The 22,351-nt window shown below is 41.5% G+C and overlaps 2 long non-coding RNA genes across 6 annotated transcripts in view; one reads left to right on the forward strand and one right to left on the reverse strand.

Moving 5' to 3' along the window:
• LOC103561971 (uncharacterized) overlaps positions 1-6,025 on the reverse strand; it is an 87,096-nt gene extending 81,071 nt beyond the window's left edge. For 4 of the 5 annotated variants that reach the window (XR_011541394.1, XR_011541393.1, XR_547597.2 and 1 more), the window contains exons 1-2: positions 5,866-6,025; positions 491-693 (exon numbers count right to left, since the gene is read on the reverse strand). This is a non-coding gene — a long non-coding RNA (uncharacterized lncRNA). Of the gene's footprint in view, positions 1-108; positions 283-490; positions 694-5,865 lie in introns of all 5 variants that reach the window. The other variant, XR_011541391.1, reaches the window with a different exon arrangement.
• The window catches only part of LOC103557915 (uncharacterized), a 242,031-nt gene that overhangs the window by 193,396 nt on the left and 26,284 nt on the right, over positions 1-22,351 (forward strand). The window lies entirely within an intron of this gene.

A 22,351-nucleotide genomic window follows, 5' to 3' on the forward strand; every position in this document is an offset into this window, starting at 1 on the left:
CTTCATGTCCCCAGGTGATTGAAGCTGTGTGCCAGGGTGTAGTCACAAAGGTCTTTGGTGTTGCCCTATGGCCCAGAGAGTAGAGTCATTGATCTTGCTGCTATTTACCTGATAGTGTCAAGATGAGATATCTCCATCCATATAGCTGTCCCTGGAAGTCCATGTAGAACAGACACTTCTGGCCAACACAAGTCCCTTCAAGCTGTGTCCTGCACTCTGGGGCCACTGTCTGGGGTAGCTGAGGTGAGGTCTGCAGACAGTTCTGCCTGGGGCTCTCCAGCTCTGAGAGTGAATACAGCTTGATGGTCAGGGACAGGTAGCCCCCTCAGTAACAATAAAGTCTTGCCCTTATTGGTAGAAACCAGTAAGGAGTTCCTGTTATCATTATAATCCCCTTCTAGTGGGTCCTGTGGTAACTATCACTTGGTAGCTTCATGGTCTGTCCCAGAAAATTCTGAACTGAGGTATTTTTTGACATCCAGTCACTTACCGTCTAGGTCAGACTTCAGAGGCCAGAGGAAGATCCTCGGTTGAAAATAGGCTCCCTTACTCTGATTCTGGCATGAACCCAAGACCTTGTGCACTTCCTCCGCCCTGTGATAGTGGTAGGCTTTGTCTTGGATGAGGTCCTGGGCAAATGCTGGCATTTGAACATGCGGAGCTCAACTTTTAGAACTTTCTCATGATTGTTCACTGAGGAGATGTAGAAGAAAAAGAGTCTGGTTGGCATGTCCCTTCTCCTTAAAATATCAAGGCATATTGCCTGTGAGGGTGTTGAGGTTATTGGTTACCCTGTCGGGATGGACCCTCTGGAAGAGAGCCACTGTAAAGCCGAGTGGGCTTGAGGGTGTCTTGCATGACATAGCTCCCGCACTGTGAACAAATGTTCTATACCCAGCTCCTCCTTCAACCAAGCCTGATCCCTGTCAGCAAGTGCCAGTAGGCCGGGTCAGTCCAGGATGCATGGTGAGCAAGAGCATGGACAGCCACTCAGGTATTAGGCTCGTGTCCTCTGGAAGCTCATGCCTTTTTGCACAGAGCTCAGAAATGAGTGAATAAATGAATGAGTAAAGGAATGAATCAATCTTGTCCTTTCCCAGAAAACATGTCCTTGCTTATGACAACTTTAGTAAAGGATTCTAAGACTTTTCTATTACTAAAACATTGTCTGCCATGCCTTCCTACTTTCTATGATCACAGTGGGAAGGGGGCACCATTGAATCACAAAATCCTATAGGAAATCAGAGAAGGGAAAAAGCAGTATGTTGAGATGTTGAAAATACATGAGGCTTGAAGGGAATGTTCATTTTAGATGGCAGAAAGATCGGAGGAGTTTATTCCAGGCAGGAAGAACAATAGGAACAAAGGAGGTAAGAAAGAACATGTTAGTATGAAGAATAAGAAGTCAGTCTGACTGAAGCACTTAGTCCTATTGGAAACCATAAAAGGTTGTACAGGGGATGTCTTTGATGGGCACAGGGTCTTCAATGTTAGATTCAGGATATGTCATTTATTTTTGTATCTTTAGTGCCTCACCCAGAACCTGACACAGAATGGGCATTTAGTAAATATTTGTTGAGTGAGTGAATGAATAAATGAGTGGATGAATGAATACATAGATAAATGAATGAGTTTGATGGGAGAGAAAGTGTTCAAGTTGAAGCCAATGAGCCTGGAAGAATGGTGATGCTATGGACAGAAATGGGAAGTTTAGGCATGGTAAGTTAGAGATAATGGTGGAGTCTTCAAGTGGAAGTTTCCCATAGGAAGCTGTTTGGAACTAAGAAGAGAGTGTGTAGGTGTGGAGATTTGTGAATCCTTATTACAGTGGTAATTGAAACCACAAGTCTGAGTAAGCTCTTGAGGGCAGTTAATGTAAAACCTGAAAAGCAGAAGGCAAGGACTAAGCAGTGGGGTTTACACAGTAGGCAGTGCTAGAAAGTGAAGACAAAGGAGAAAGCATGGAGTTTGGAGAACCAAGAAAGTAGTGCAAAGAATTCAAGACAGAGATGCATTTTTTAAGGAAGTGGGGAGGGTGGCTGTGAGCCTATGTGGCAAAGCTCAGAGACTGAGTTTGTTGAACGATGGGGCTTAGTTCCTTAGACAACCAAGGACAGTACTGATGGAAGGGAGAAGCAATGTTGGGATATGACTGCTGAGCATTCTGCTGGCAAAGCTCCAGCATCCAGGGCAAGACATCGGCAGCTGGGGCCAAGGAGATTGCTCTGAGTATGGGAAAGCTTCTGCACAGCTGATGCTTTGAAGCCCCACAGATGATTTTTGAGGGCTGGGGATGGAAGTGTTATTCGCAATTGGAGAAGCTGACCAGGAACAAAGGAATTAAGAGATGTAGAAGTAAGTCATATTTAGGGTAAAGACTACGAAGTAGGCTTAGACCAGGCCTAAGAACCTCACACTCAGCAGCTTCTTCAAGCTGAATCTCTCCCAGCTCTAATTTAAGTAGCCAAGTCAATTAATAGAGAACCCAAGAAACCATCTAGAAAGGAAATCACTAACAAACAGTAATTTAAAAAAAATTTTTAAATGGGAGGTCAGAACCTCTATTTGATGAATCAATGAGTTTAACACCCTGAAGGCTTTCTGAAACTTTTGGGTAGTCCAGGGTCCAGGGTTTTTTATTGTGACAGTGCTATTTGGAGCAAGTATAGGAAGGAGGGGACCCAAGGAAACTACACCCTGCTCCAGTGTCAGCCTCAGAGGGGAAAGAACCTGAGGATAGATGTAGGTTTCAACAAAAGGGAGGAGAGGCCCGGCGCCATGGCTGAGGGGTTAAAGTTCTGCGCTCAGGTTCGGCGGCACAGGTTTGCAGGTTTGGATCCCGGATGTGGACCTACTCCACTCACCAACCAAGCTGTGGAGGTGTCCCACATACAAAAAAAAAAATAGAGGAAGATTGACATAGGTGTTAGCTCAGGGCTAACCTTTCTCAAGCCAAAAAAAAAAAAAAGGAGGATTGGCAATGGATGTTAGCTCAGGGTGAATCTTCCTGAGCAAAAAAAAAAAGGAAACAGGTGGCTAAGAGTCATTGAGGCCTGCAGGAAGGAAGGAGGGAATGAAGGATGTGCAGGAACCCGTTCAGGATGGAAAAACCTGCCTGAAGTCTTAGCCATCTGCCCTTGCCTATGAGACCAGTGGTAAAGCCAATGTGGGGTGACACTGGTGGTTAACCTCAGGGCTTCAGTCTTACAGACCCAGAGTCAAATTCTGCATCTTCCACTCACCAGCTGTGCCCCTTTGGACAAATTACTTAATCCTCAGTTTCTCACTTATGAAATAACATAATAACAATAAGAACAGCAACAAAAATAACAGTGGTTAAGTTGGCAGGCTCTGCTTTCGCAGGCCAAGGTTTGCAGATTTGGATCCCAGGCGCAGACCTAGCACCGCTTGTCAAATCACACTGTGACAGCATATCACATAAAATAAAGGAAGATTGCCACAGATGTGATCTCAGCGACAATCTTCCTCAAGTGAAAAAGAAGAAGATTGATAACAGATGTTAGCTCAGGGCCAGTCTTCCTCACCAAAGGAAAAAAACGTACTTTGCTAAAAACTACTAGTTATTGAGTGTCAAGTCCTGTACTAGCCACATTAGTTTATTTAATTCTCACAAGAACTTTAAGAGGTAGAATCTAGTATTTTTGTTGTTGTTCTTATTGCACATGCTTCTTTCCTCTTAGAGACTGGCCACAAAAAGTAGGTTTTCAACTGAGACATTTTAACTCTTTGGATTCCAATGGTCCTATTCTATAAATGGTAGCTCTTCAGTACTCATTTACCTAAGTCCTAGCCATCCAAGCTGCTAAACAGACCCTGGGCACTAGAATACTCTCTGTGCCAGGCTATGAGAAAGGTACGTCAGTTATTTTCCAGGTTGGTGGGCAATCTACGGGGTGCCATTTAAAGCCAGGAAACTCAAATGAGACTCAAAAGAGAGAAATCTGCTAATGAGCCCATCAAGATAAAGAGGTAAGAGTGTCAGCTTCTGACCATCTGTCTTGTTCTGGCAACTCATGCTGTCCAGACCCCACCCTCTGCGCTTCATCTGAAACTTGCCAAGCCATTGATTTGTATTAATCTGATTGTGCATTCATTACCCCAAATACCAACCTGTCAGTGTTTGCTTAGTTTGCATGAAATCGAGCTACACAAAAATCAATGTGTGAAATCTTTGTGTTCACATATAAGACATAAAAAGGTTTATGCTGGCAGATGCAGGTTTTTAGACAGATTAAAACTGACAAATTGGCATGATCCACAATGGAGGCAATGACGAGGTCTAGTGAAATGTCAAAGGTTTTGAAAATGGCATGCTGAGGAACGAAATACATTGCTGTCAGGGGGAAAAAAGAAAGAAGAAAGGGTTATAACAAACGACTTTTGGGTTTGTACAAGTTCTGATGACTGTTTCTGAAGAACTGACTTGTTTTCAGCGGAGCTGGCATAGTGTTATTGTCCCCTAGGAACCAATAAGGAAAACAAGGGGCTAATGACTTAAGCAAGGTCATGGTGCACAGTGGCAGAGCCAGGACAGAATGGAGGAGTCTGAGCTCCCACTTTCCCAAGTCACTGAACCCTCTGACGCTCAGAGGGAGAGACTCTCACCTCTTGCGCTCTGTACAACTTGGAGGGAGCTCAAAGAAATGATTGAAGGAACTCTTCCCATTCAAACAATCACAAGACCCCCAACAGAATTCCAAAGCAGACTGATCATGGCAGACATCTGTGTGTTTTATACAACTAACACTATGTTCTGCACATCAACTTTCAAGGCACTCAGGCACTGGGGCAAAATGTCTTAGCTTTGATTGAAAGAACACCTTTAATAAGGACGATGGCCAACTTAATAAATAAGAAAAAGCCACTTTCTTTTCTACAAAGCACCATAGCACTCCATAATTGTGACAAATTTTTCTTTTAATTTTGATTCCCCATGTCTCACAGCATACTTGTGGACCATCTGTTTTCAACACCATTGGATTGTGTATGCTTCAGGAATGCAAATTCTTTTTTTTTTTTAAATAGTAGCCAAGAAAGGTAAATATGCTACTGCTGAAGAAAAAAGAATCCACTCCAAACAACTCAAAAACCATTAATAGCACATGTGTGCAAAAACTAAAGAGAAATCATCTTTGGTAAATATGGAGGATGATGCAACAGAAAGAAATTGAGCACTGGAATCAGACTTGAGTTTGAATCTTGCCCCTACCACTCATTGGTGTGAAATCAAAAAAAAAAAAAAATCAATTTTCTAGACTTTTTTTGATCCTGGGAAACGAGAGTAAGACTCTGTAGGAGTTTTATGAGGATTAGGTGAGAAGAGGAATGTGAAAGCTCTAACATTTTGCCTAAAACATAATCGACTCTCAGTGCAGGTTTGTTCTCCACTGGATCATTCGTCATTATGAATGATTATCTGCATCTCTACCTCCATCCATTGGAATGGACACTATAGATCTGCTAAGATTAGTACTTTATCTGGTTGTAAATAGATGCACAAATATTTCCTAGCTCTAAAATCATCACCCCTCAGAGCCATGGAGACACAATCAAGTAAATAAAATTGAACTTTGTTATCGTTTGGCTAGGATTCACCAGTATGTCTGTGGGTGGATACACCAGTGAATCTTTCTTCCATTGGCCCTTTTTGTTCTGGTAATCTATTGTTGCATACCAAATCATCCCAAAACTTAGTAACTTCAAACAACAGCAATCATTTATTTTGCTCACAAATATTCAGTTTGGGCAGGGCTCAGTCTGGGAGCCTTGTTTCTGCTCCATGTGGCATCACCTGGGGCAGCTCAACTGGGGGCTGAAGGATCTACTTCCAAGATGATCACTTACCTGGCTAATAAGTTGATGCTCCATGTCGGCAGGGAGCTCAGCTGGGGCTGATGGCTAGGGGCCTCAGTTTCTCTCCACATGGGCCTCTCTGTGTAACCCAGTCTTTCTTGCAGCACAATGGCTGGCTTCCAAGGACAAGCATCCTGAGAGAGAGAGATCCAGGCAGAAGCTATGTCGCTTTTTATGACCTAGCCTTGTATGTCACAAAGCATCACTTCAGTCATATTCTATTAGTTGAGGCAGTCGCAAAGCCCTGCCCAGGTTCATGGGGAGGGGTCACAGAACCTACCTCTTCATGAGGAGTGACAAGTTTCCAGAAGAGCATGTGGGATGGGAAATATTGTTATGGCGATTTTTGGAAAATATAATCCACCACGCCTTTTTCCCCCCCATGTCTTTTGATTTCTGTCCTGGTTCAAACCTTTCTTACTAACTTGCCAGAAGTAGGACTTTTCTCTTCCTTTCTATTTGCTTGTCCATTTGGTCTTTCCTCACTCTCTTCTGTACTGAATTATACTCTAAGAGTAAGAAAGAAAATTTGGATTACTTCCCTCTCTCACCCCATTCCACAGCCTTTGACTGCCCATTGCCTATGTAATAAGCTTCAAATCTGTTACATGATACTCAGTGATTCCACGTACTTCATGATCTGGATACAAATTTGTATCCCTAGCACATTCTAGTCCAATATGTACAGTCTAATGTCTCAGTGAAATTAAACTATATTCTATTTTCTTGAGGTAACCCTGTGAGGTGGGAAGACCATGGACTTGTAGAATTTGGAGTCAGCCAGACCTGGGTTCAAATCTCAGCTCTGCCACTAGGCTGTTTTGTTTGTAAAATGAGTAATTCTTGACTTGTGGAATTGCCATGAGGATTAAATAAAATAATATAGATAAAGTGACTGACAGAGTAAATTTTAAATGGATGTGATTTTTTCTCCCTCTCCACTTTCCTCTCACATATTTTATTTCAGCACCTGTTTTTGAGGAGTTCCTTCCAAAGCAGATTATAAACTTGTTCCTCAGACTGGTGCTTCCCTCTACATTGCCAGCAGTCAAAGCAGGAGCCATACGCAGGGCAGCTCAGACTGTGAAACTACTTGGCTTCATTTCAACAGCCACAGAAACCCATGTCATGAGCTGGTGGCACCAATGCACAGGATGGACTTCCCACAATCTTTTAGTCTTGCATGGATAGAAATGCATCCTGATTTACATGCCTTAGGAGGTAGTTGTGGCACTGTGGTTTGTATTCCACAAATCCACATTGGACTGGGCAGATGTCAGAAGCAATGTTGCTACAATCCCTAAGAGCATCCAGTAATTTCCCTCTCTCAGTCTTCTTACTCTTTGGGGTCTGTTTATAAGCCTCCAATCAATTAGGGCATTTTTTGGTTACTTCTAACATTTTGCCTAATCAGTTTACTTATTAATTCCATTAAATATATACCTTTCAAATTAGATTTCCATTTACCAGATGATTTACTTAGCCAATCAATAGGAAAGTTCCAAGAATTGCAATCTCCCTATTTCCAATAATTTGTGGAGTCTTGGAGAGGTCATCTCTCTCATTTATATCAGAAGCAGCAGATCTATGGCAAGCAAGCCAAGTTATTAGACTTAACCTTTTAAGAAGTTATCCATACTAAGAATAGCTCAAAGTTACAGCACACTCAATTTTTAATGGAGTTATACTGAAGCTATTCTTCATTCTAGGAGAGAATTTGCTTTAATGCTGGCATCTCCCCATGTCTCCTGTAAGTTATTGGGCCACAGCCTCTCCTATGATATTCTGCAATTTTCCTGTCCCACAATGTGTTTAAAAATGTGGAAGTCCGTGGAGACAGATAGTTTGGGCATCCACGTTCAAAGACTGACATATCTATGCCTATGGGAGGCTGAGGGCAGAGAAGTAATGCCCTCTCTCGTCTTATTCACCAAGCCCCAATCCTGCTTTCAAATTCCTGTTGTACTTTTATTTCCTCCATGAAACCTTTCCTAATTTAACTCCATTCAGTTTCATTGCTCTATTCACTCCATAATATGAATAGTTACTATTTAAACATTTATTTAGCTCTTCCTATCTGTCAGACCCTGTGCTAAGCACTTTATATTAATTATCTCATTTACTCCTCAAAATAACCTTGCGAAAAAGGTATTATTCTTCTCATTTCATACGTGATGAAACCGCAGCTCAGAGGTGAGTGAACTTGTCCAGTGTCCCATTGCATGTATTAGAGCTCCGTCTGCCTCCAAAGTGCCCCCTTAACCAGCCTGCAATGTGGGGTGACTTTCTTGCTGCCCGCCCCACCACCAATGCACAGTTCTTGTGACTGAAGACTTTGCATGTGTTTACAGTTTTCAGTGAGTCTTTTTATGCCCATTTCATTGTGTATCTGCTTCTCTGTTTCTTAGACAGAATTGCAAAGATAGAAGATGTATGATCAGTGGTCCAGGGCTTTATTTGCTCCCCAGCAAGCACCTCTGGTATAGTCTAAAGAGCATTGAACTTGATGCATCATGATTTGAGGGCCAACTCTCGCTTTCCCTCTTCTTATCTAGTGGTTGAGCCAATCTTGCTGAACACATTTCCTCATCTGTCAAATGATGGTTATTATACTTATAGTGGAACTTATGCACGCACAAACGTTAGGTAAAGCACTATGAAGATGTAGAACATTCTTTTATGTCATGTCTCAAAACCCCTGCAGAGACTTTTGTTTTCACAGGATGATAAGTCAGTTGTGATAATTTTAGAGTCCTGGGAGAATGGTGCCCCAAGTATGCAAAGTAACTGCTCAGAGGAGCCTGGGACACAGGCCTGGGTTCCTGCTGGGTAATGGGGAGCCAATCAACAAATGCCCAGAGCCGTTTCCTCCCCTGAACAATGGGAATATGGAATGGTGTGACTGGCAAGGGGCCAGGCAGCTGTTCCTCAAGTCCTTGGAGGATAGCAAGAGTCTCCCATTGCAGGCAGAGGGATTTAAGTTAAACCTGAGGAAGTATTTCCTGAGCATGGGCACTGTGAGACTCTGGAATGCAAGGTCAAGGAAGGCTGGAATGTCCTTCTTTGGAAATAATGAAAAAAGAAGAACAAAAAACCCAATCTGTTTGAATGCTGTGTTGCCTGGAGGCAGAAGAATGGATTAGTTCCTTTCAGATCAAGGAGTTAATATTGAGAAAAGAGATCTGCTTCTTGTCTGGTCTCACCTTGCATAATAGAAAACTTCTTTTCCATGCTTGTAAGAAGTAACGCGTGCTATATACGCTGATAATCTTCCCCACACCTCTCCCCTTCCCCAAACATCTGGTCCGGCTATCAACACTGTTTCATCCAGGGCGGCTGGCTCCTTGTCCATGGAGTTCTTCAGGAAGCACATGCTCCCAGGAGCAAGATCCTGGCACCTAAGAAAGGTTTAAGCGTCCAAATATGCCATGGAGTATACCACACGAGTGCTGTGGGAGCCGCTTTCCCAAGCTCGTTTTCATAGGTAGCACTTGACTGTGGCTTTTACTTTGCAGCTACAACCTTAAGCTTTCCACCAATCAATCAGCAGCCAGCAAATACAGAGCATTGGTTTTGTGAGTAAGAACACACAAAACCCTTTCCCTTTTATTGTCTTATTCCTGCCAACAGAGAATACACTTAATTAAAAGTCATTGGGAAATATTCCAAACAGAAGAGAAATGAAGCTTTTGAAAGGTGCAACCTGTGTGAGCTCTGGGCCCGTAAAATCATTAACCTTCGGAATCCTAGGAGTTGCCAACATAACAGTGAAGAGTGTGGCATTTTTCCACACAATACAAGCACATCAAGGAAATATGCAGCCCCACAAAATAACTTGCAAGCCTGCCTCACTTTTTTTTCAGTGTTTTTAACCTTCTCAGTGTCTCTGAGACACAGTTGGTCCAAGTGGGTGATGAGAACAAGTGTGGTGCTACAATTTAAAATAAAATTCGCAGTTTCCAAGGCTTGATTTTTTTCCCCAAGGATGGACCTATTTGATTGTTGTTTTACCACATGGACTAGTAGCATTTACTTCGTTCCCAAAAACAGCATTATAGCAGGAATTCTTGTCTCGGCATCTGCGGATGGGTTTCAGGAGTCTTTGAACCTAGTAAAATTATGTCCAAAATATCATGTCTATATGCTCTTTTCTGGAGGAGATGGTCCAAAGCTTTCTTCATATTCTCTTGGGGTTTTGTGATTATAAAATATAGAGAACGACTGCATTTAAGGCAAGCTCTCTTCGATCACTTCTCTGCCAACACGGCTTCTCTGCCACATGCCACCTGGATCTCTTGCTGTGATTTGCTGAAGGACGCCCTTCCTCCTGATGGTGGTATCCAAGCAGAAGCAGTAGCACGCACATCAGGCAAGCCAGGGCTGGGGGCGGGTGGGGGTTATCCTCAGATGCAGCAGAGGTAGAGAGGTGATCCAGATGATCTCTAGGGTCTCTTCCAATTCCAATTTCTAGGACTCCGTGAACCGGGACCTAGAAATAAGACTTTTGGGCCACATAACAGGCATTTTATTCCTTCTTTTCTTTCAAGGGAAATTGTCATCCTCATTGCCTTCCTGCTCCTCAGCGGACTGAATCTGACAAGCAGAGTCAGAGATGGAGTGTGTTGGCTACAGGTAGAGGCTGGTGGGGGAGTGAGGGTGACGGGTCTCTGGACCAGGGGATGTGGAATGTGGGTGGATAGATGATGTGCCCAAGGAGCAGAGCAGGTGATCTTAGAAAATGTGGGTGCTGCTAGAGTGACATCTCTGTGCAGGAAAACGCCTGTGGTCTAACTGTGTTTGGAAAGGGTCTGTTTGAGGTTTTTAGTATCTCCAGAACCACTTTTAGAGAGCTGACACTCCTGTTGCGTTTCCTTTTCTTTTCATTAAATGGAGCTAAAAATTGATTTGGGTGTAAGTCTTCCACGTGCTACTTCTGGTCCCTCTTGGCTTTAGCAGGATCAGATCTTTCAAAAGAAAACCAACACCAATAAAGTATCACGGTGTGGTTGCTCCTTCTGCATCCAAACCTTCCTAACCTTCTGGGCTCCCAGGTCTGAGCATCGAGGGGGCAGGGTACCTAAGAAATGACTGAATCAGTAGCCACAGCCCAGCAACTGCAGGCAGAAGAGATCAGTGGAAAGTTACAACAAACCCCTGTTGCTCAGTGGAGGAAACAACAAAAGCCTAGCATGAGAGAGACAGAAGGTGGAGCGACTCAATTATTAATTAACTAATTTGTTCAAAACTGTTAATGTTCTTACCATGTAGACAGCTCTGCGGCACTGCATGAGCCACTGTGGGAGAATCTGTCCTCAAGGAACTTGTAAGCCACTTACATAAACCATAATACTTTGATAGCTGAAGAGCAAAGAGCCCAATTAACTAACCGGGTGCAGACAGTAACTGCTGTTGAAATTCAGAGAAGGGAAAGATCCCTCAATGGGGGTGGTCAAGAAACGCTTCATGGAGGTGGTAAGAATCCTAGCGACTTTAGAAGATGGATAAAATTTGGAGAAGATAAGTGTTAGAGGGAATTCCAGGTTGGGAGTGAAAAGATGAGCATAGCTGTAGAGTATGAAAATATCAGGTATTATTGATCAATTGTGATTTAGCGTGAAGCTGTTATAATAGACCCTGAAGGTCTTGCAGAAGGGTTTACATTTTATCTTGTAGGCAAGAGCTTCCAAAACTGTTTAATGCAAGCATTACTTTACAATGTTTTTCTTTTTCTTCCTCCTTTTCTCTTTTTCTCTCTCCTGCCCTTCCTTCTCCTTCTTCCTTTCTTCTCTTCTTCTTCTCTTTTTTTTTGCTGAGGAAGACTGGCCCTGAGCTAACATCCGTGCCCATCTTCCTCTACTTTATATGTGGGTCGCCTACCACAGCATGGCTTGCCACGTGGTGCCTAGTCCACACGTGGTGCCTAGTCCACACCTGGGATCCGAACCAGCAAACCCCTGCTGTCAAAGCGGAACGTGTGTACTTAACTGCTGCGCCACCAGGCCGGCCCAACAATTGTACTATTTTTAAATTCACTTTCAATGTGCCTACCACTAACTTACCTCTAGACTTCACTTAAGGGCTGAGTCTTCTCTGAGAACTTAGGTTCAAACATGTCAAGTGCTCTCTGTTTCAAGTTTTTCTGGAGACACTTCTGGAGCCCTCTGGGTTCCTGCTCTCATCTGGACTGGATGCTTCCTAGATGTGCTACACAGTGTCTCTCTGGCATTTCCCCTCAGTCCTTCTGGATAGTCCTTCCACTCCTCTCCTGCGTTGGAAATCCTGTTTCTTGGATCTTGCATTTCCCCATTTCTTGTTTATTTCCTCATTTTGGAGGAACACACTCTCAAGTATCTCAAGAATCAGTGCAGAGAAACTACTTTCTGGAGACTTTACTTATCTGAAAACATCTTTACTCCACTTTGACTCTTTGTTGATGGTAAGCGTAGAATTCTAGATTGGAAATCATTTGTCCTCAGAATTTTGAAGGTATTTTTCTGATGTCTTATTCCAGTGTTGCTTCCAGTGTTGCTGTGAGAAGTCCTGTGATGTTCAGATCTGCCTTCCTTTGTAGTTTCCTGGTTTCATCTCTCTACAAGCTTGTAAGATGTTCTCTTTGATTACAGTCATCAATTTTGCTGGATCCTTATAGCCTCTTCTATCTGGAAACTCATGTCTTTCAGTTCTGGAAATCTTTCTTGGACTATCCCTTTGATAGCTTTCTCTAATGTGTTTCCTCCATTCTTTCTTCCTAGAATTCTTCTTATTCAGATGCTAGATGGCCACGAATCCTCTAATTTTCTATTTTTGTCTTTTTGTTCCACCTTCTTTGATATATCCTCAGCCTTATTTTCCAATTATTATATTGAATCTTTTATCTCTGCTGTTTTCTTTAATCTTTCTGAAGGTCTTAATTATACTTTCATTTCTCCTTCTCCTCTTCCCACTCCTCCTTTTATTGCTCCTGGCATGTCTCTATTTCCTCTGAGTTTCTTTGTCCTACAATTTGTTTTGGTCTCTAACTTTTCAGTTGGAGGTTTTCTCAAGTATGTGGTGATCCTTGACTCTCTCTTCTTGTTGAGGAGATCAACATCAAAAAACCTACTGGGAGCTCTTTTTCCTTAGGACGTGCTTGTCCACTGGTAAGCTTCATTGTAGGTTAGCACAGGTGGGAAACCCCAACGGTCAAAATCGCTAGGTCTTTTTTTTTCATGAGATGGTAGCTTATTTTTATTTTTATTTTTATTTTTCAGAGAGAAATCTTCCAATTTCTTGAAAGGTTTGAGGAAGGGGTACACAAGCCCAAACCCATCTGTAAGCATTCATGAGCCTCGTAGGGAAAGGTGCCCAGGGTCTCACTGTTCCATATGTAGAGTTTTATTTTATTCATTCTGTTTTCAGTAATACATCCCATCATCAGCCTGCCTGCTGTCCACATCCAGGGTCCTCCTGGTTCATTCTCTCCAGGAGAATAAGCCTTTGGTCCTCTGCCAGGAAACGGGAGGGACTGCAACTGCTTCTTATATATACTTTCACTTGTTTTAACTTGCCAACCCCACCTTCTCTCGCAATTTCAGAGGCATTTGGTGTTTCCAATTCCTGAGCTCTAATGAAGCTCTTTGGTACAAAGCAGCTTCAACTTTGCAAATCCTCGAAGTCAGTTACTGCTCTCCATGGCTTTCCAGTTTCCAAAAAGAGATGAGGTTGCGTCTCTTTTTCCAATCCAGTCTCTTAAGTATTTGTGTCTTTTCTATCTTTCTGCTATTGTTTTTGTGGAACTACAGGAGGGAGCAGAATAAATGTGATGTTTTAATCCATTACTATGAACTAGAACTCAGCATAATTTCTATAAATAAAAGAAATTGCACATTTGAAAGACAATAACATATACATGTGCCAGACATGCTCTTCTTGGAGCCTGGAGATAGGTTGAGATACATATACGGACATGTATATTTCTGTTATATTCACAGTAGTGCTACGGCATCACAAGATGTGACAATATCCTTATACTGCCATAAGCCATTGGGAGTTACTGAAGGCTTTTGAAAATGAGACATGGAAAAAGCAAGGGTTTTAGAAGATGGTTCTTCAGAAAATAGGGTAAAGAGTACATTTGATATGGGAAAGGCGAGAATAGAAGCTGGGTATGAGATAATATGGTTTACATAGGAGGATAAGAGTCATTCATTCAATCAGTCATTTGTATTTAAAGAGAGACCATTAATTGCCAGGCACTTTGCCAAACCCTGGGTTTATAGCTGCGACAGGTTGTATTTTCCAAAAACGCCCACATGGACATATCACATCCTACATGCTCTTCTTACAATGTGATATGACCCTCTTTCATGGGGCTGAGAGATGGATTATATTCCCTCTCCACTGAATATTGGTCACCTGGGACTGTGGTGAAAGTGGCACTGTGTGATTGGGCTAAGTGATAAAAGGCAATATGGCTTCTGCCTGGTTCACTGTCTCTTGGGACACTTGTTTTTGGAGCCCTGAGTGGCCATATAAGATGTGTGGCTACCCTGGAACTGCCATTAAGGAGACGCCATGAGGAGGGACCACATAGAGACAGAGAGATGCCCCAGCCATTTGAGTTTTCCTAACTTCGTGCATGACAAAACCTGGGAGATGATCCCGGCCCTAGCCCTGACTACTATTGATAGCCCTACTCTGAGAGTAGTTGTAGAGAGACCTTGAGTGACAACTGCCTAGCTGAGCCCAATTAAACTCCAGAACTGTGAGAGATCACAATATTAATAAATGTTGTTTTAAGCCACTAAGTTCTGAGATGGCTTGTTATGTAGCCATAGAGGAGGATAAATAAATAATTACAGTACAAAGTGACAAATCTCATAACAGCTGTGCTGATATTGTGCTATTGAAGCATAAGGAAGGCAGTGCCTGATTCTGCCAGCACAGCATGGGAGGGGAGGTGGTAAGGTCAGAGAAGTGTTTATGGGAGAGGTGAGGTATGAGCTGCAACTTTAAGGATGAGTAGGTGTGTGTCAACCACAGACTGGAAATGGAGAGAAAGAGACAGATACAGGCAGAGGGAAAAAGAAAAAACTGATAGCATTTTGAGAATGCCTGGCTATGGGGCAGGAAACAAGGGAAGGGAGGGGCTATAAATGGCTATGAAGTCTTTACTCTTTTCCTTTTATTCATTTAAAGATATCCTAGTACCACTGGCCACTGCCTACATAGCCTCTTTTGCTTCATTTAAATTAACTTTACCTAAATTGGATCACACTGTACAGTGTTCGATAAAAGAGCTGTTATTGGTAGAAACAAGGGAAAGCCTGGAATCTAGAGGTGCGATGGTGATATTCTCTTATAATTAGCACTTGACCTCCTCTCTCTATGTGAGATTAAAGGATTCACTGCAGCAATCACGAAGCTTGGCTTGACTGCATCTGTGATTCATGCTCTGAGCACCATCTTTGCACCTGCCAGTGGCTCGGGCCCTTCTCCTCCCCTGGCACACACACCTGCACACATATCAAGATAAAGGGAACTCATTCCCCAGTCCCTTGGCTTATTTACCTCTGAACACCAGCCTATTACTAAGTGACATGGTGGGGTAAGTACTGAGGAGAAATAAGCACTTTCCTGGAAAAGGACTTCTTGGTATTCTCTTCCGATCAAGAGTGCGGAAGACAACTTAATTAAGAGACAGTGCTTAATGACAAGGAAGGAAAATGTTCCTTATCTTGTGCAATCCTTTGCTAATGGAATCTTCCAGCTCACCCTGGCTAAAGCAATTGACTATGCAAGAAGGATTCATTGCCATGAAAGCTCTGACATTAAACTGCAGGGCAGGAGCCCCCATGATGTGGGCACAGACTATAGCCATCCCATCTTTTTGAGTGCTCCTCCAATATGGAAACACACCTGCAAGCATGCATCCAGGACTTTCCTAGAAGAAGGAGGCATTTTGCATGGTCACATTTCCTTTCCATACACAACCCCTCCACCTCATGCATGAGCCATATTTATTTCTGAAGCACAGCATACACATTCACATCTTTCATGCTGGTCTTGTTACTTCTCTTTGGATTTCTCTTCCTTTCCTTCTTCATCTGACAAACTCATCCTCAACCTCGGAAGCAGGCTTTGATGGTACCTTCTCTGTAACAGCTTCTCAAGGTAGAATTGATTGCTTCTCCTCGATGCTGCCTTAGCCCGTTAGCAGTAAAGCATAGAAGCTATGAATATGGATTTTAGGGTCAGATAGACATGGATTCAAATCCTGTCTGGAGATGATTAATTCTGTGATTTAAGGCAAGGCAATTGTAATAGTTTCCTAGGGTTGCTGTAACAAAGGACCACAAACTGGGGTGGGTTAAAACACAGAAATGTATTGTTTCACAGATCTGAAGGCTAGGAGTCCAAAATCAAGGTGTTGAGAGGGCCATGCTCCCTCTGAAGAATCTGGGAGGAGACTCCTTCCTTGCTTCTCCTAACTCCTGGTGTTGGTCTGTAATCTTTGACATTCCTTGGCTTGTAGATGTACCACTCCAACCTCTGTCTCTGTGGTCCTGTGGCCGTCTTCTGTCATCCTGTGTGTCTCTATGTTGTCTTCCCTCTGTGCATGTCTGTCTCTGCATCCAACTAACCCCTTTTTATAAGGACACCAGTCATATTGGGTTAGGGCCCACCCTAATGACCTCATCTGAACTTGATTACGTCTATAACGATCCTATTTCTAAATGAGGTCACGGTCACAGGTTCTGTGGGTTAGGACTTCAACATATCTTTTTGGGGGAAACAATTCATCCCGTAACAGCAGTTAACCTTTCTAAGCTTTAGTTTCCTTTCTGAACAGTGAAGAATTACAATGGTATCAAAATCAAAGAGATATTGTGGGGGATACATATGAAGTGTTAGACGTGGTGCTTCACAAATAGCCCTCAGTAAAAGGTGGCCCTTGTTAAGGAAAGCATCCAGGTGGTGAGGAGCAGGTCAACTTTGCACCCTCCACTCCTATCCTCCAAAGTGTATCTTTGTCCTGAGATTTTTTTTTTGCTAAACCCACTGCAACCACCATACATACAGAAATCCTTCTAAGCCCAGGTGGTGGTGGCAGTAAAAATAAGTAAAAGATCACCAAAGGATAAATGACTTTTAAAGAAGAGAAGTTGAGGCATGGTCTGACCCTTTCTTTCATCTCAAACCATGGATGATCCAAGTTGGATTTTAGGAATGGAACTGGCAGGTCTCCTTATACTAAAAACAGGTACCATTTGAAGGAGAGGCACTGACAAATTTATTTCCTTCTTGTGTGATTCATGGGAAAGACTTACTATTTTGGAAGCTTCCTGGGAAGCACCTTGACTCTTGTTCTGAAGATTCCCAGAATTACAGTGCCTGAGGCCCTGAGCAGAGATCTAGCTAGGCCGAGACTTCCCTTGCGTGCCTAGTGCCTGGGCCCTAACTCAGTGGTATTGCTCAGCCCACAGGAAGAAGTGCTCAGAGGGAAAAGTAACCAGATGACCAGCATCCTTCCCAGCCGTAAGGAAACATCCCAGAGCCCTGACAATTTCTTCACATCAATGCTCAAATGAAAGCCATCAGCAAAAATTTGTTTCATCTGGGGAGCCCTTCTGGCCCGGGCTTTGCTGCCTTTGCTGCATGGTCATTCCTTGGTCTTTGAAATCAGTAATAGTCAAAGCAATAAAAACTAATTTTATACTCTAGAACCTTTCAGTGAAAAATATTTTAGGTGATGATGTGTGACTGATTGATTTAGGAAACCAACAAACCTGACAGCTGAACATAACGCAACACTACAGGAGCGATGGGATGATCACGTGTTCTGTTTTGCACCATGCGAGGCCATTGAAAAGCAGTTCAGCAGATCAAATGTAGCTCTTGTTGGCTTTCACTCTTTTTCTTTTAGAAAATAAACACTTTAAACTATTTCCCATATATCCCTTATACAGGTCAAGTTTTTAAAATACTCTAGTTGATTTTTGCACAGTTAAGAGTATAGGCTTTTGATTCTGAATACCTGAGTTCAGATGCATGCTCAGCTGTTTGCTAACAACATGGCCTTGGACAAATTGCTTATCTCAGTGCCTCGGTTTCTTCAGCTGTAAAATGGAGATAATAATAGTATCTACCTTATAGGTTGGTGTAAAGATTAATTCAACAAAGATGCTTAGCACAGCACCTGGCCCAGAATAAATGCTCAGTGTTAACTCTTTTATTCCTCTCTCCCACCTTCTTTCCCTCCTTCTCTTTCTTCTTTCTCTGTGCATTTATAAAATACATATACGACATGGAGTATAAAGATGACTCTGACATGATTTCTGCCCTTGAGAGGATTATGGTAGTTATAGTCATAATAATGGAAAGATGAGCTTGTAAACAAGAACCATATATATAGATCCTGGGACAGAAATAGGTACAGTCTACTGTGGGAGCATAAAGGAGAGCTATGTGGCGAAACAGTTAGAGGTTCTGCAAAGCTTGTCTTTGTGATGTGAGGTGTGGGATAGAGTTCCCCATCTGGCAATTACTTACTCTATGGAAACCAGGCTGGGACAGCAACTCCTTGACTACCTCCCAGCTCCTTCCTCTCTTTACAGCCTGGCTTCTAGAAATGGTCTACATTCTGTCTTCCCACCATCAGATTTCCACTCACTCCCAAACCTCCTGTAGTTAGGTTTCTATTTCCACTCGTCCACTAAAATTCTCTTCTGGAGGCCAGCTTCAATAGTCTCTTTTCAATTCTCTTACTCTATTTCTGATTGGCTTTTTGAGGTCTTTGTTTTTGAAACTCTCTTGTTTGACTCTTGGGACACTATTCTTTCCTGTTTTCCCTCCTCTCTTTCTGACTTCTCTTCCCTTCTACCTGCCCCTTAAGTGTCATATTTCTCCATGGTTCCTCTTTTGGGTGTCTTTTTTCTTGGCCAAGTACGGTCCCAGGATGATCGCAACTCTTACCTCAACTATCACGTCTGTCTTATATCTTCAACTCAGTTCTCTCTCCTCGACTAGATTCATACTTCCTGAATGTTTGCACTTGGATATTCTATAGTTCCTCATACTCAACATGTGTTCTTGATTTTAGTTCATGACACTACCCTCCTCAGTCAACCATGCTAGAAACTTGGAGTCTTTAGGTTTATCATTCAAGTCCTCTCAATTCTCTGAACAAAATGCCTGTCAAAGGTGTCATCTCTTTTCTACTCCCCACTGACAGTGTTTCCATTATGACCTTCCTCATCTTTATCTCACCTTCCCACAACAGACTCCTGACAGACCTTAATATCTCCAGCTTTTCCTTGGTCTGGGCTACCAAACTCACTCTGTCAGCTATCCTAGACACATGTCTGATCTAGGCCCATTCTTACTTAGAACTCTTTTGTGTTGTCCTTTAGTTCAGGAAAAAGTCCAAACTCCTTAGTTCAACCTTCAAACATTTTTTACAATCTGACTCCTACCTAGCTTTCTAGACAAGTTCCTCCAAGCCTCTAAAATAAAACATAGGATGAGTTATGTCCTCCCAAAATTCTTATGTTGAATCCTAACCCCTAGAATGTGACAGTATTTGGAAATAGGGTCTTTAAAAAGCTAATGAAGTTAAAAAAGAGATCATTAGGGCCTAATCTAATAGATTGATAGCCTTTTAAGGAGGTTAGATACACTAACAATGGACTACCCAAAAAACAAATTAAGAAAACAATCCCATTTACAATAGCATCAAAAAGAATAAAATGCTTAGGAATAAATTTAAGGAAGGAAGTGAAAGATCTGTATACCAAAAACTGTAAGACAATGATGAAAGAAACTGAAAAAGACACAAATAAATGAAAAGATATCCTGTATCCATGGACTGAAAGAATTAAGGTTGTTAAAGTGTGTATACTACCCAAAGCCATCTACATATTCAAAGTAATCCATATCAAAATTCCAATGGCATTTTTCAGAAAGGTAGAAAAGGTAATCCTAAGATTCCTATGGAACCACAAAAGACCTGAATAGCCAATGCAATATTGAGAAGGCTGAACAAAGCTGGAGGCATCACAATTCCTGATTTCAATCTATGTTACAAAGCTATAGTAACCAAACAGTATGGAACTAGCATGAAAACAGACACATAGATTAGTGGAACAGAATAGAGACCCAGAAATAAACTCATGCATGTATGGTCAACTTATCTTTGGTAAGTATGCCAAGAATGTACAGTGGGGAAAGGAAAGTGTCTTTAATAAATCATCTTGGGAAAACTGAATATGCATGTGCAAAAGAATGAAATTAGACTCTATCTTATACCATAAAATTAACTCAAAATGGATTAAGAACTTAAATATAAGTGCTTAAACCTTAAACTATATATATATCTCCTAGAAGAAAACATAGGGAAAAAGCTTCTTAACAGTCTTGGCAATGATTTTTTGGATATGACACCTAAAGCACAAGCAACAAAGGAAAAAACAAATAAGTGAGACTATATCAAACTAAAAAGGTTCTGTACAGCAAAGGAAACATTAAACAAAATTAAGAGGTAACATAAAATGGGAGAAAATATTTTCAAACAATGTACCTGGTAAGGGATTAATATCCAAAATATATCATATAGCTCAATAGCAAAATAAAGTAAATAAATAACCTGATTAAGAAAAATGGGCAAAGGACTTGAATAGATATTTTTCCAAAGAAGACATAAATATGGCCAACAGGTATAAGAAAAGGTGCTCAACATCCCTAATCATCAGGAAAATGCCAACTGAAACCACAAAGAGATGTCACTTTACACCTATTAGGATGGCTATTATTAAAAAGACAAGAGGTAACAAGTGTTGGTGAGAGTATGGAGAAAGGGGAACCCTTGCACACTGTTGGTAGGAATGAAAATTGGTACAACCATTGTGGAAAATTGTATGGAGTTTCCTCAGAGAACTAAAAATAGAACTACTATATGATCCAGAAATCTCATTTCTGGGTACGTATCCAAAGAAGATAAAATCATTACTTCAAAGAGATATCTATACTTTCACATTCACTGCAGCATTATTCACAATACCAAAGATATAGAAACAACTTGTCTGTTGAGAGATGAATGGATAAAGAAAATGTGATATACACATACAATGGAATATTATTCAGTTATAAAAAGAAGGAAATCCTGCCATTTGCAACAGCATAGATAGACCTGGAGGATGATATGTTAAGTGAAATAAGCCAGACACGAAAAGAGAAATACTATATGATCTCACTTATGTGTGGAATCTAAAAAAGTCAATCTTGTAGAAGTAGAGAGTAGAATGGTTTCCAGCAGCTAGGGAGTGGGAGAGATTCGGAAGATGTTAGTCAAAATATACAACATTTCCGTTACAAGATGCATGTGTTCTGGGGATCTAATGTACAGCATGGTGACTATAGTTAATACTGTATTGTACACTTGAAATTTGCTAAGAGAGTAGTATTAAGTATTCTCACCAAATACTCACACACATACACACACAAAGACAACCATGTGAGATGATGGATGTAATTAACTTGATTGTGGCAATCATTTCACAATGTATGTGTATATTAAAGCATCACACCCTAAAAACAAAGAAATAAATAGGCCCTTATCTCCCAAAGTTGGAAAAGAAAATATTGGCTTTCCTTCTTACTGAAGAAGAAGAAGAAGAAGAAGAAGAAGAAGAAGAAAGAAAGAAAGAAAGAAAGAAAGAAAGAAAGAAAGAAAGAAAGAAAGAAAAAAGGAGATTAGGACACAGATACACACCCATGGGAAGACAGACCTTGTGAAGACACAGGGAGAGACAGCCATCTACAAGCCAAAGAGAGAGGCCTCAGAAGAAACCAATTCTGCCAAGACTTTGATCTTGAACTTCTAGCTTCCAGAATTGTCAGAAAATAAATTTCTATTGTTTAAGCCATCCAGCTGGTGGTAGTTTGTTATGGCAGTCCTGGCAAACTAACACACAGCTTCTAGAATATACTACTCAACCGGGACTACTCTAACTTTAGAAAATACCATACTTTTGCTTGTTTAGTTTCTTCTACTTACTGTCCTTTTCTAGCTAATATTTATCTTTGAAAATATTTTGTCTCTTCCTCAAAGTATCTCTTAAAAACCTAGGCCCATCAGAAGCTAGAAGTAATTTTTCCCTCCTCTATGTTTCTTTTGTACTTTGCTCTTACTTCTAGTAAAGCAACTATCACATTATATTTCTCTTTTTCCTCTAAAATTGTGCCAGCCCTAGAAGACAAGACCAGAGAAATGAGAACAGTCAAGTTATACATGATAATTGTTTGGAGTGATGTAATGACAGTGTTGGTGGAAATGTGTGGAAGGAGATAGAATTGATGGTACTTGGTAGTTTTATTAATTATAGGAGGTGAAGCTGAAGTCCAGATGAACAATGAAGTCTAGATTTCTCACTTGGACAACCTGATGGATTGTGATTCCAATAGCTGTAGGGGGAGTTCTAGAGAAGTGACTTTGGGAAAG

This window comes from Equus przewalskii, chromosome 6 (assembly GCF_037783145.1).
Source record: "Equus przewalskii isolate Varuska chromosome 6, EquPr2, whole genome shotgun sequence".
In the NCBI taxonomy this organism is placed as follows: domain Eukaryota; kingdom Metazoa; phylum Chordata; class Mammalia; order Perissodactyla; family Equidae; genus Equus; species Equus przewalskii.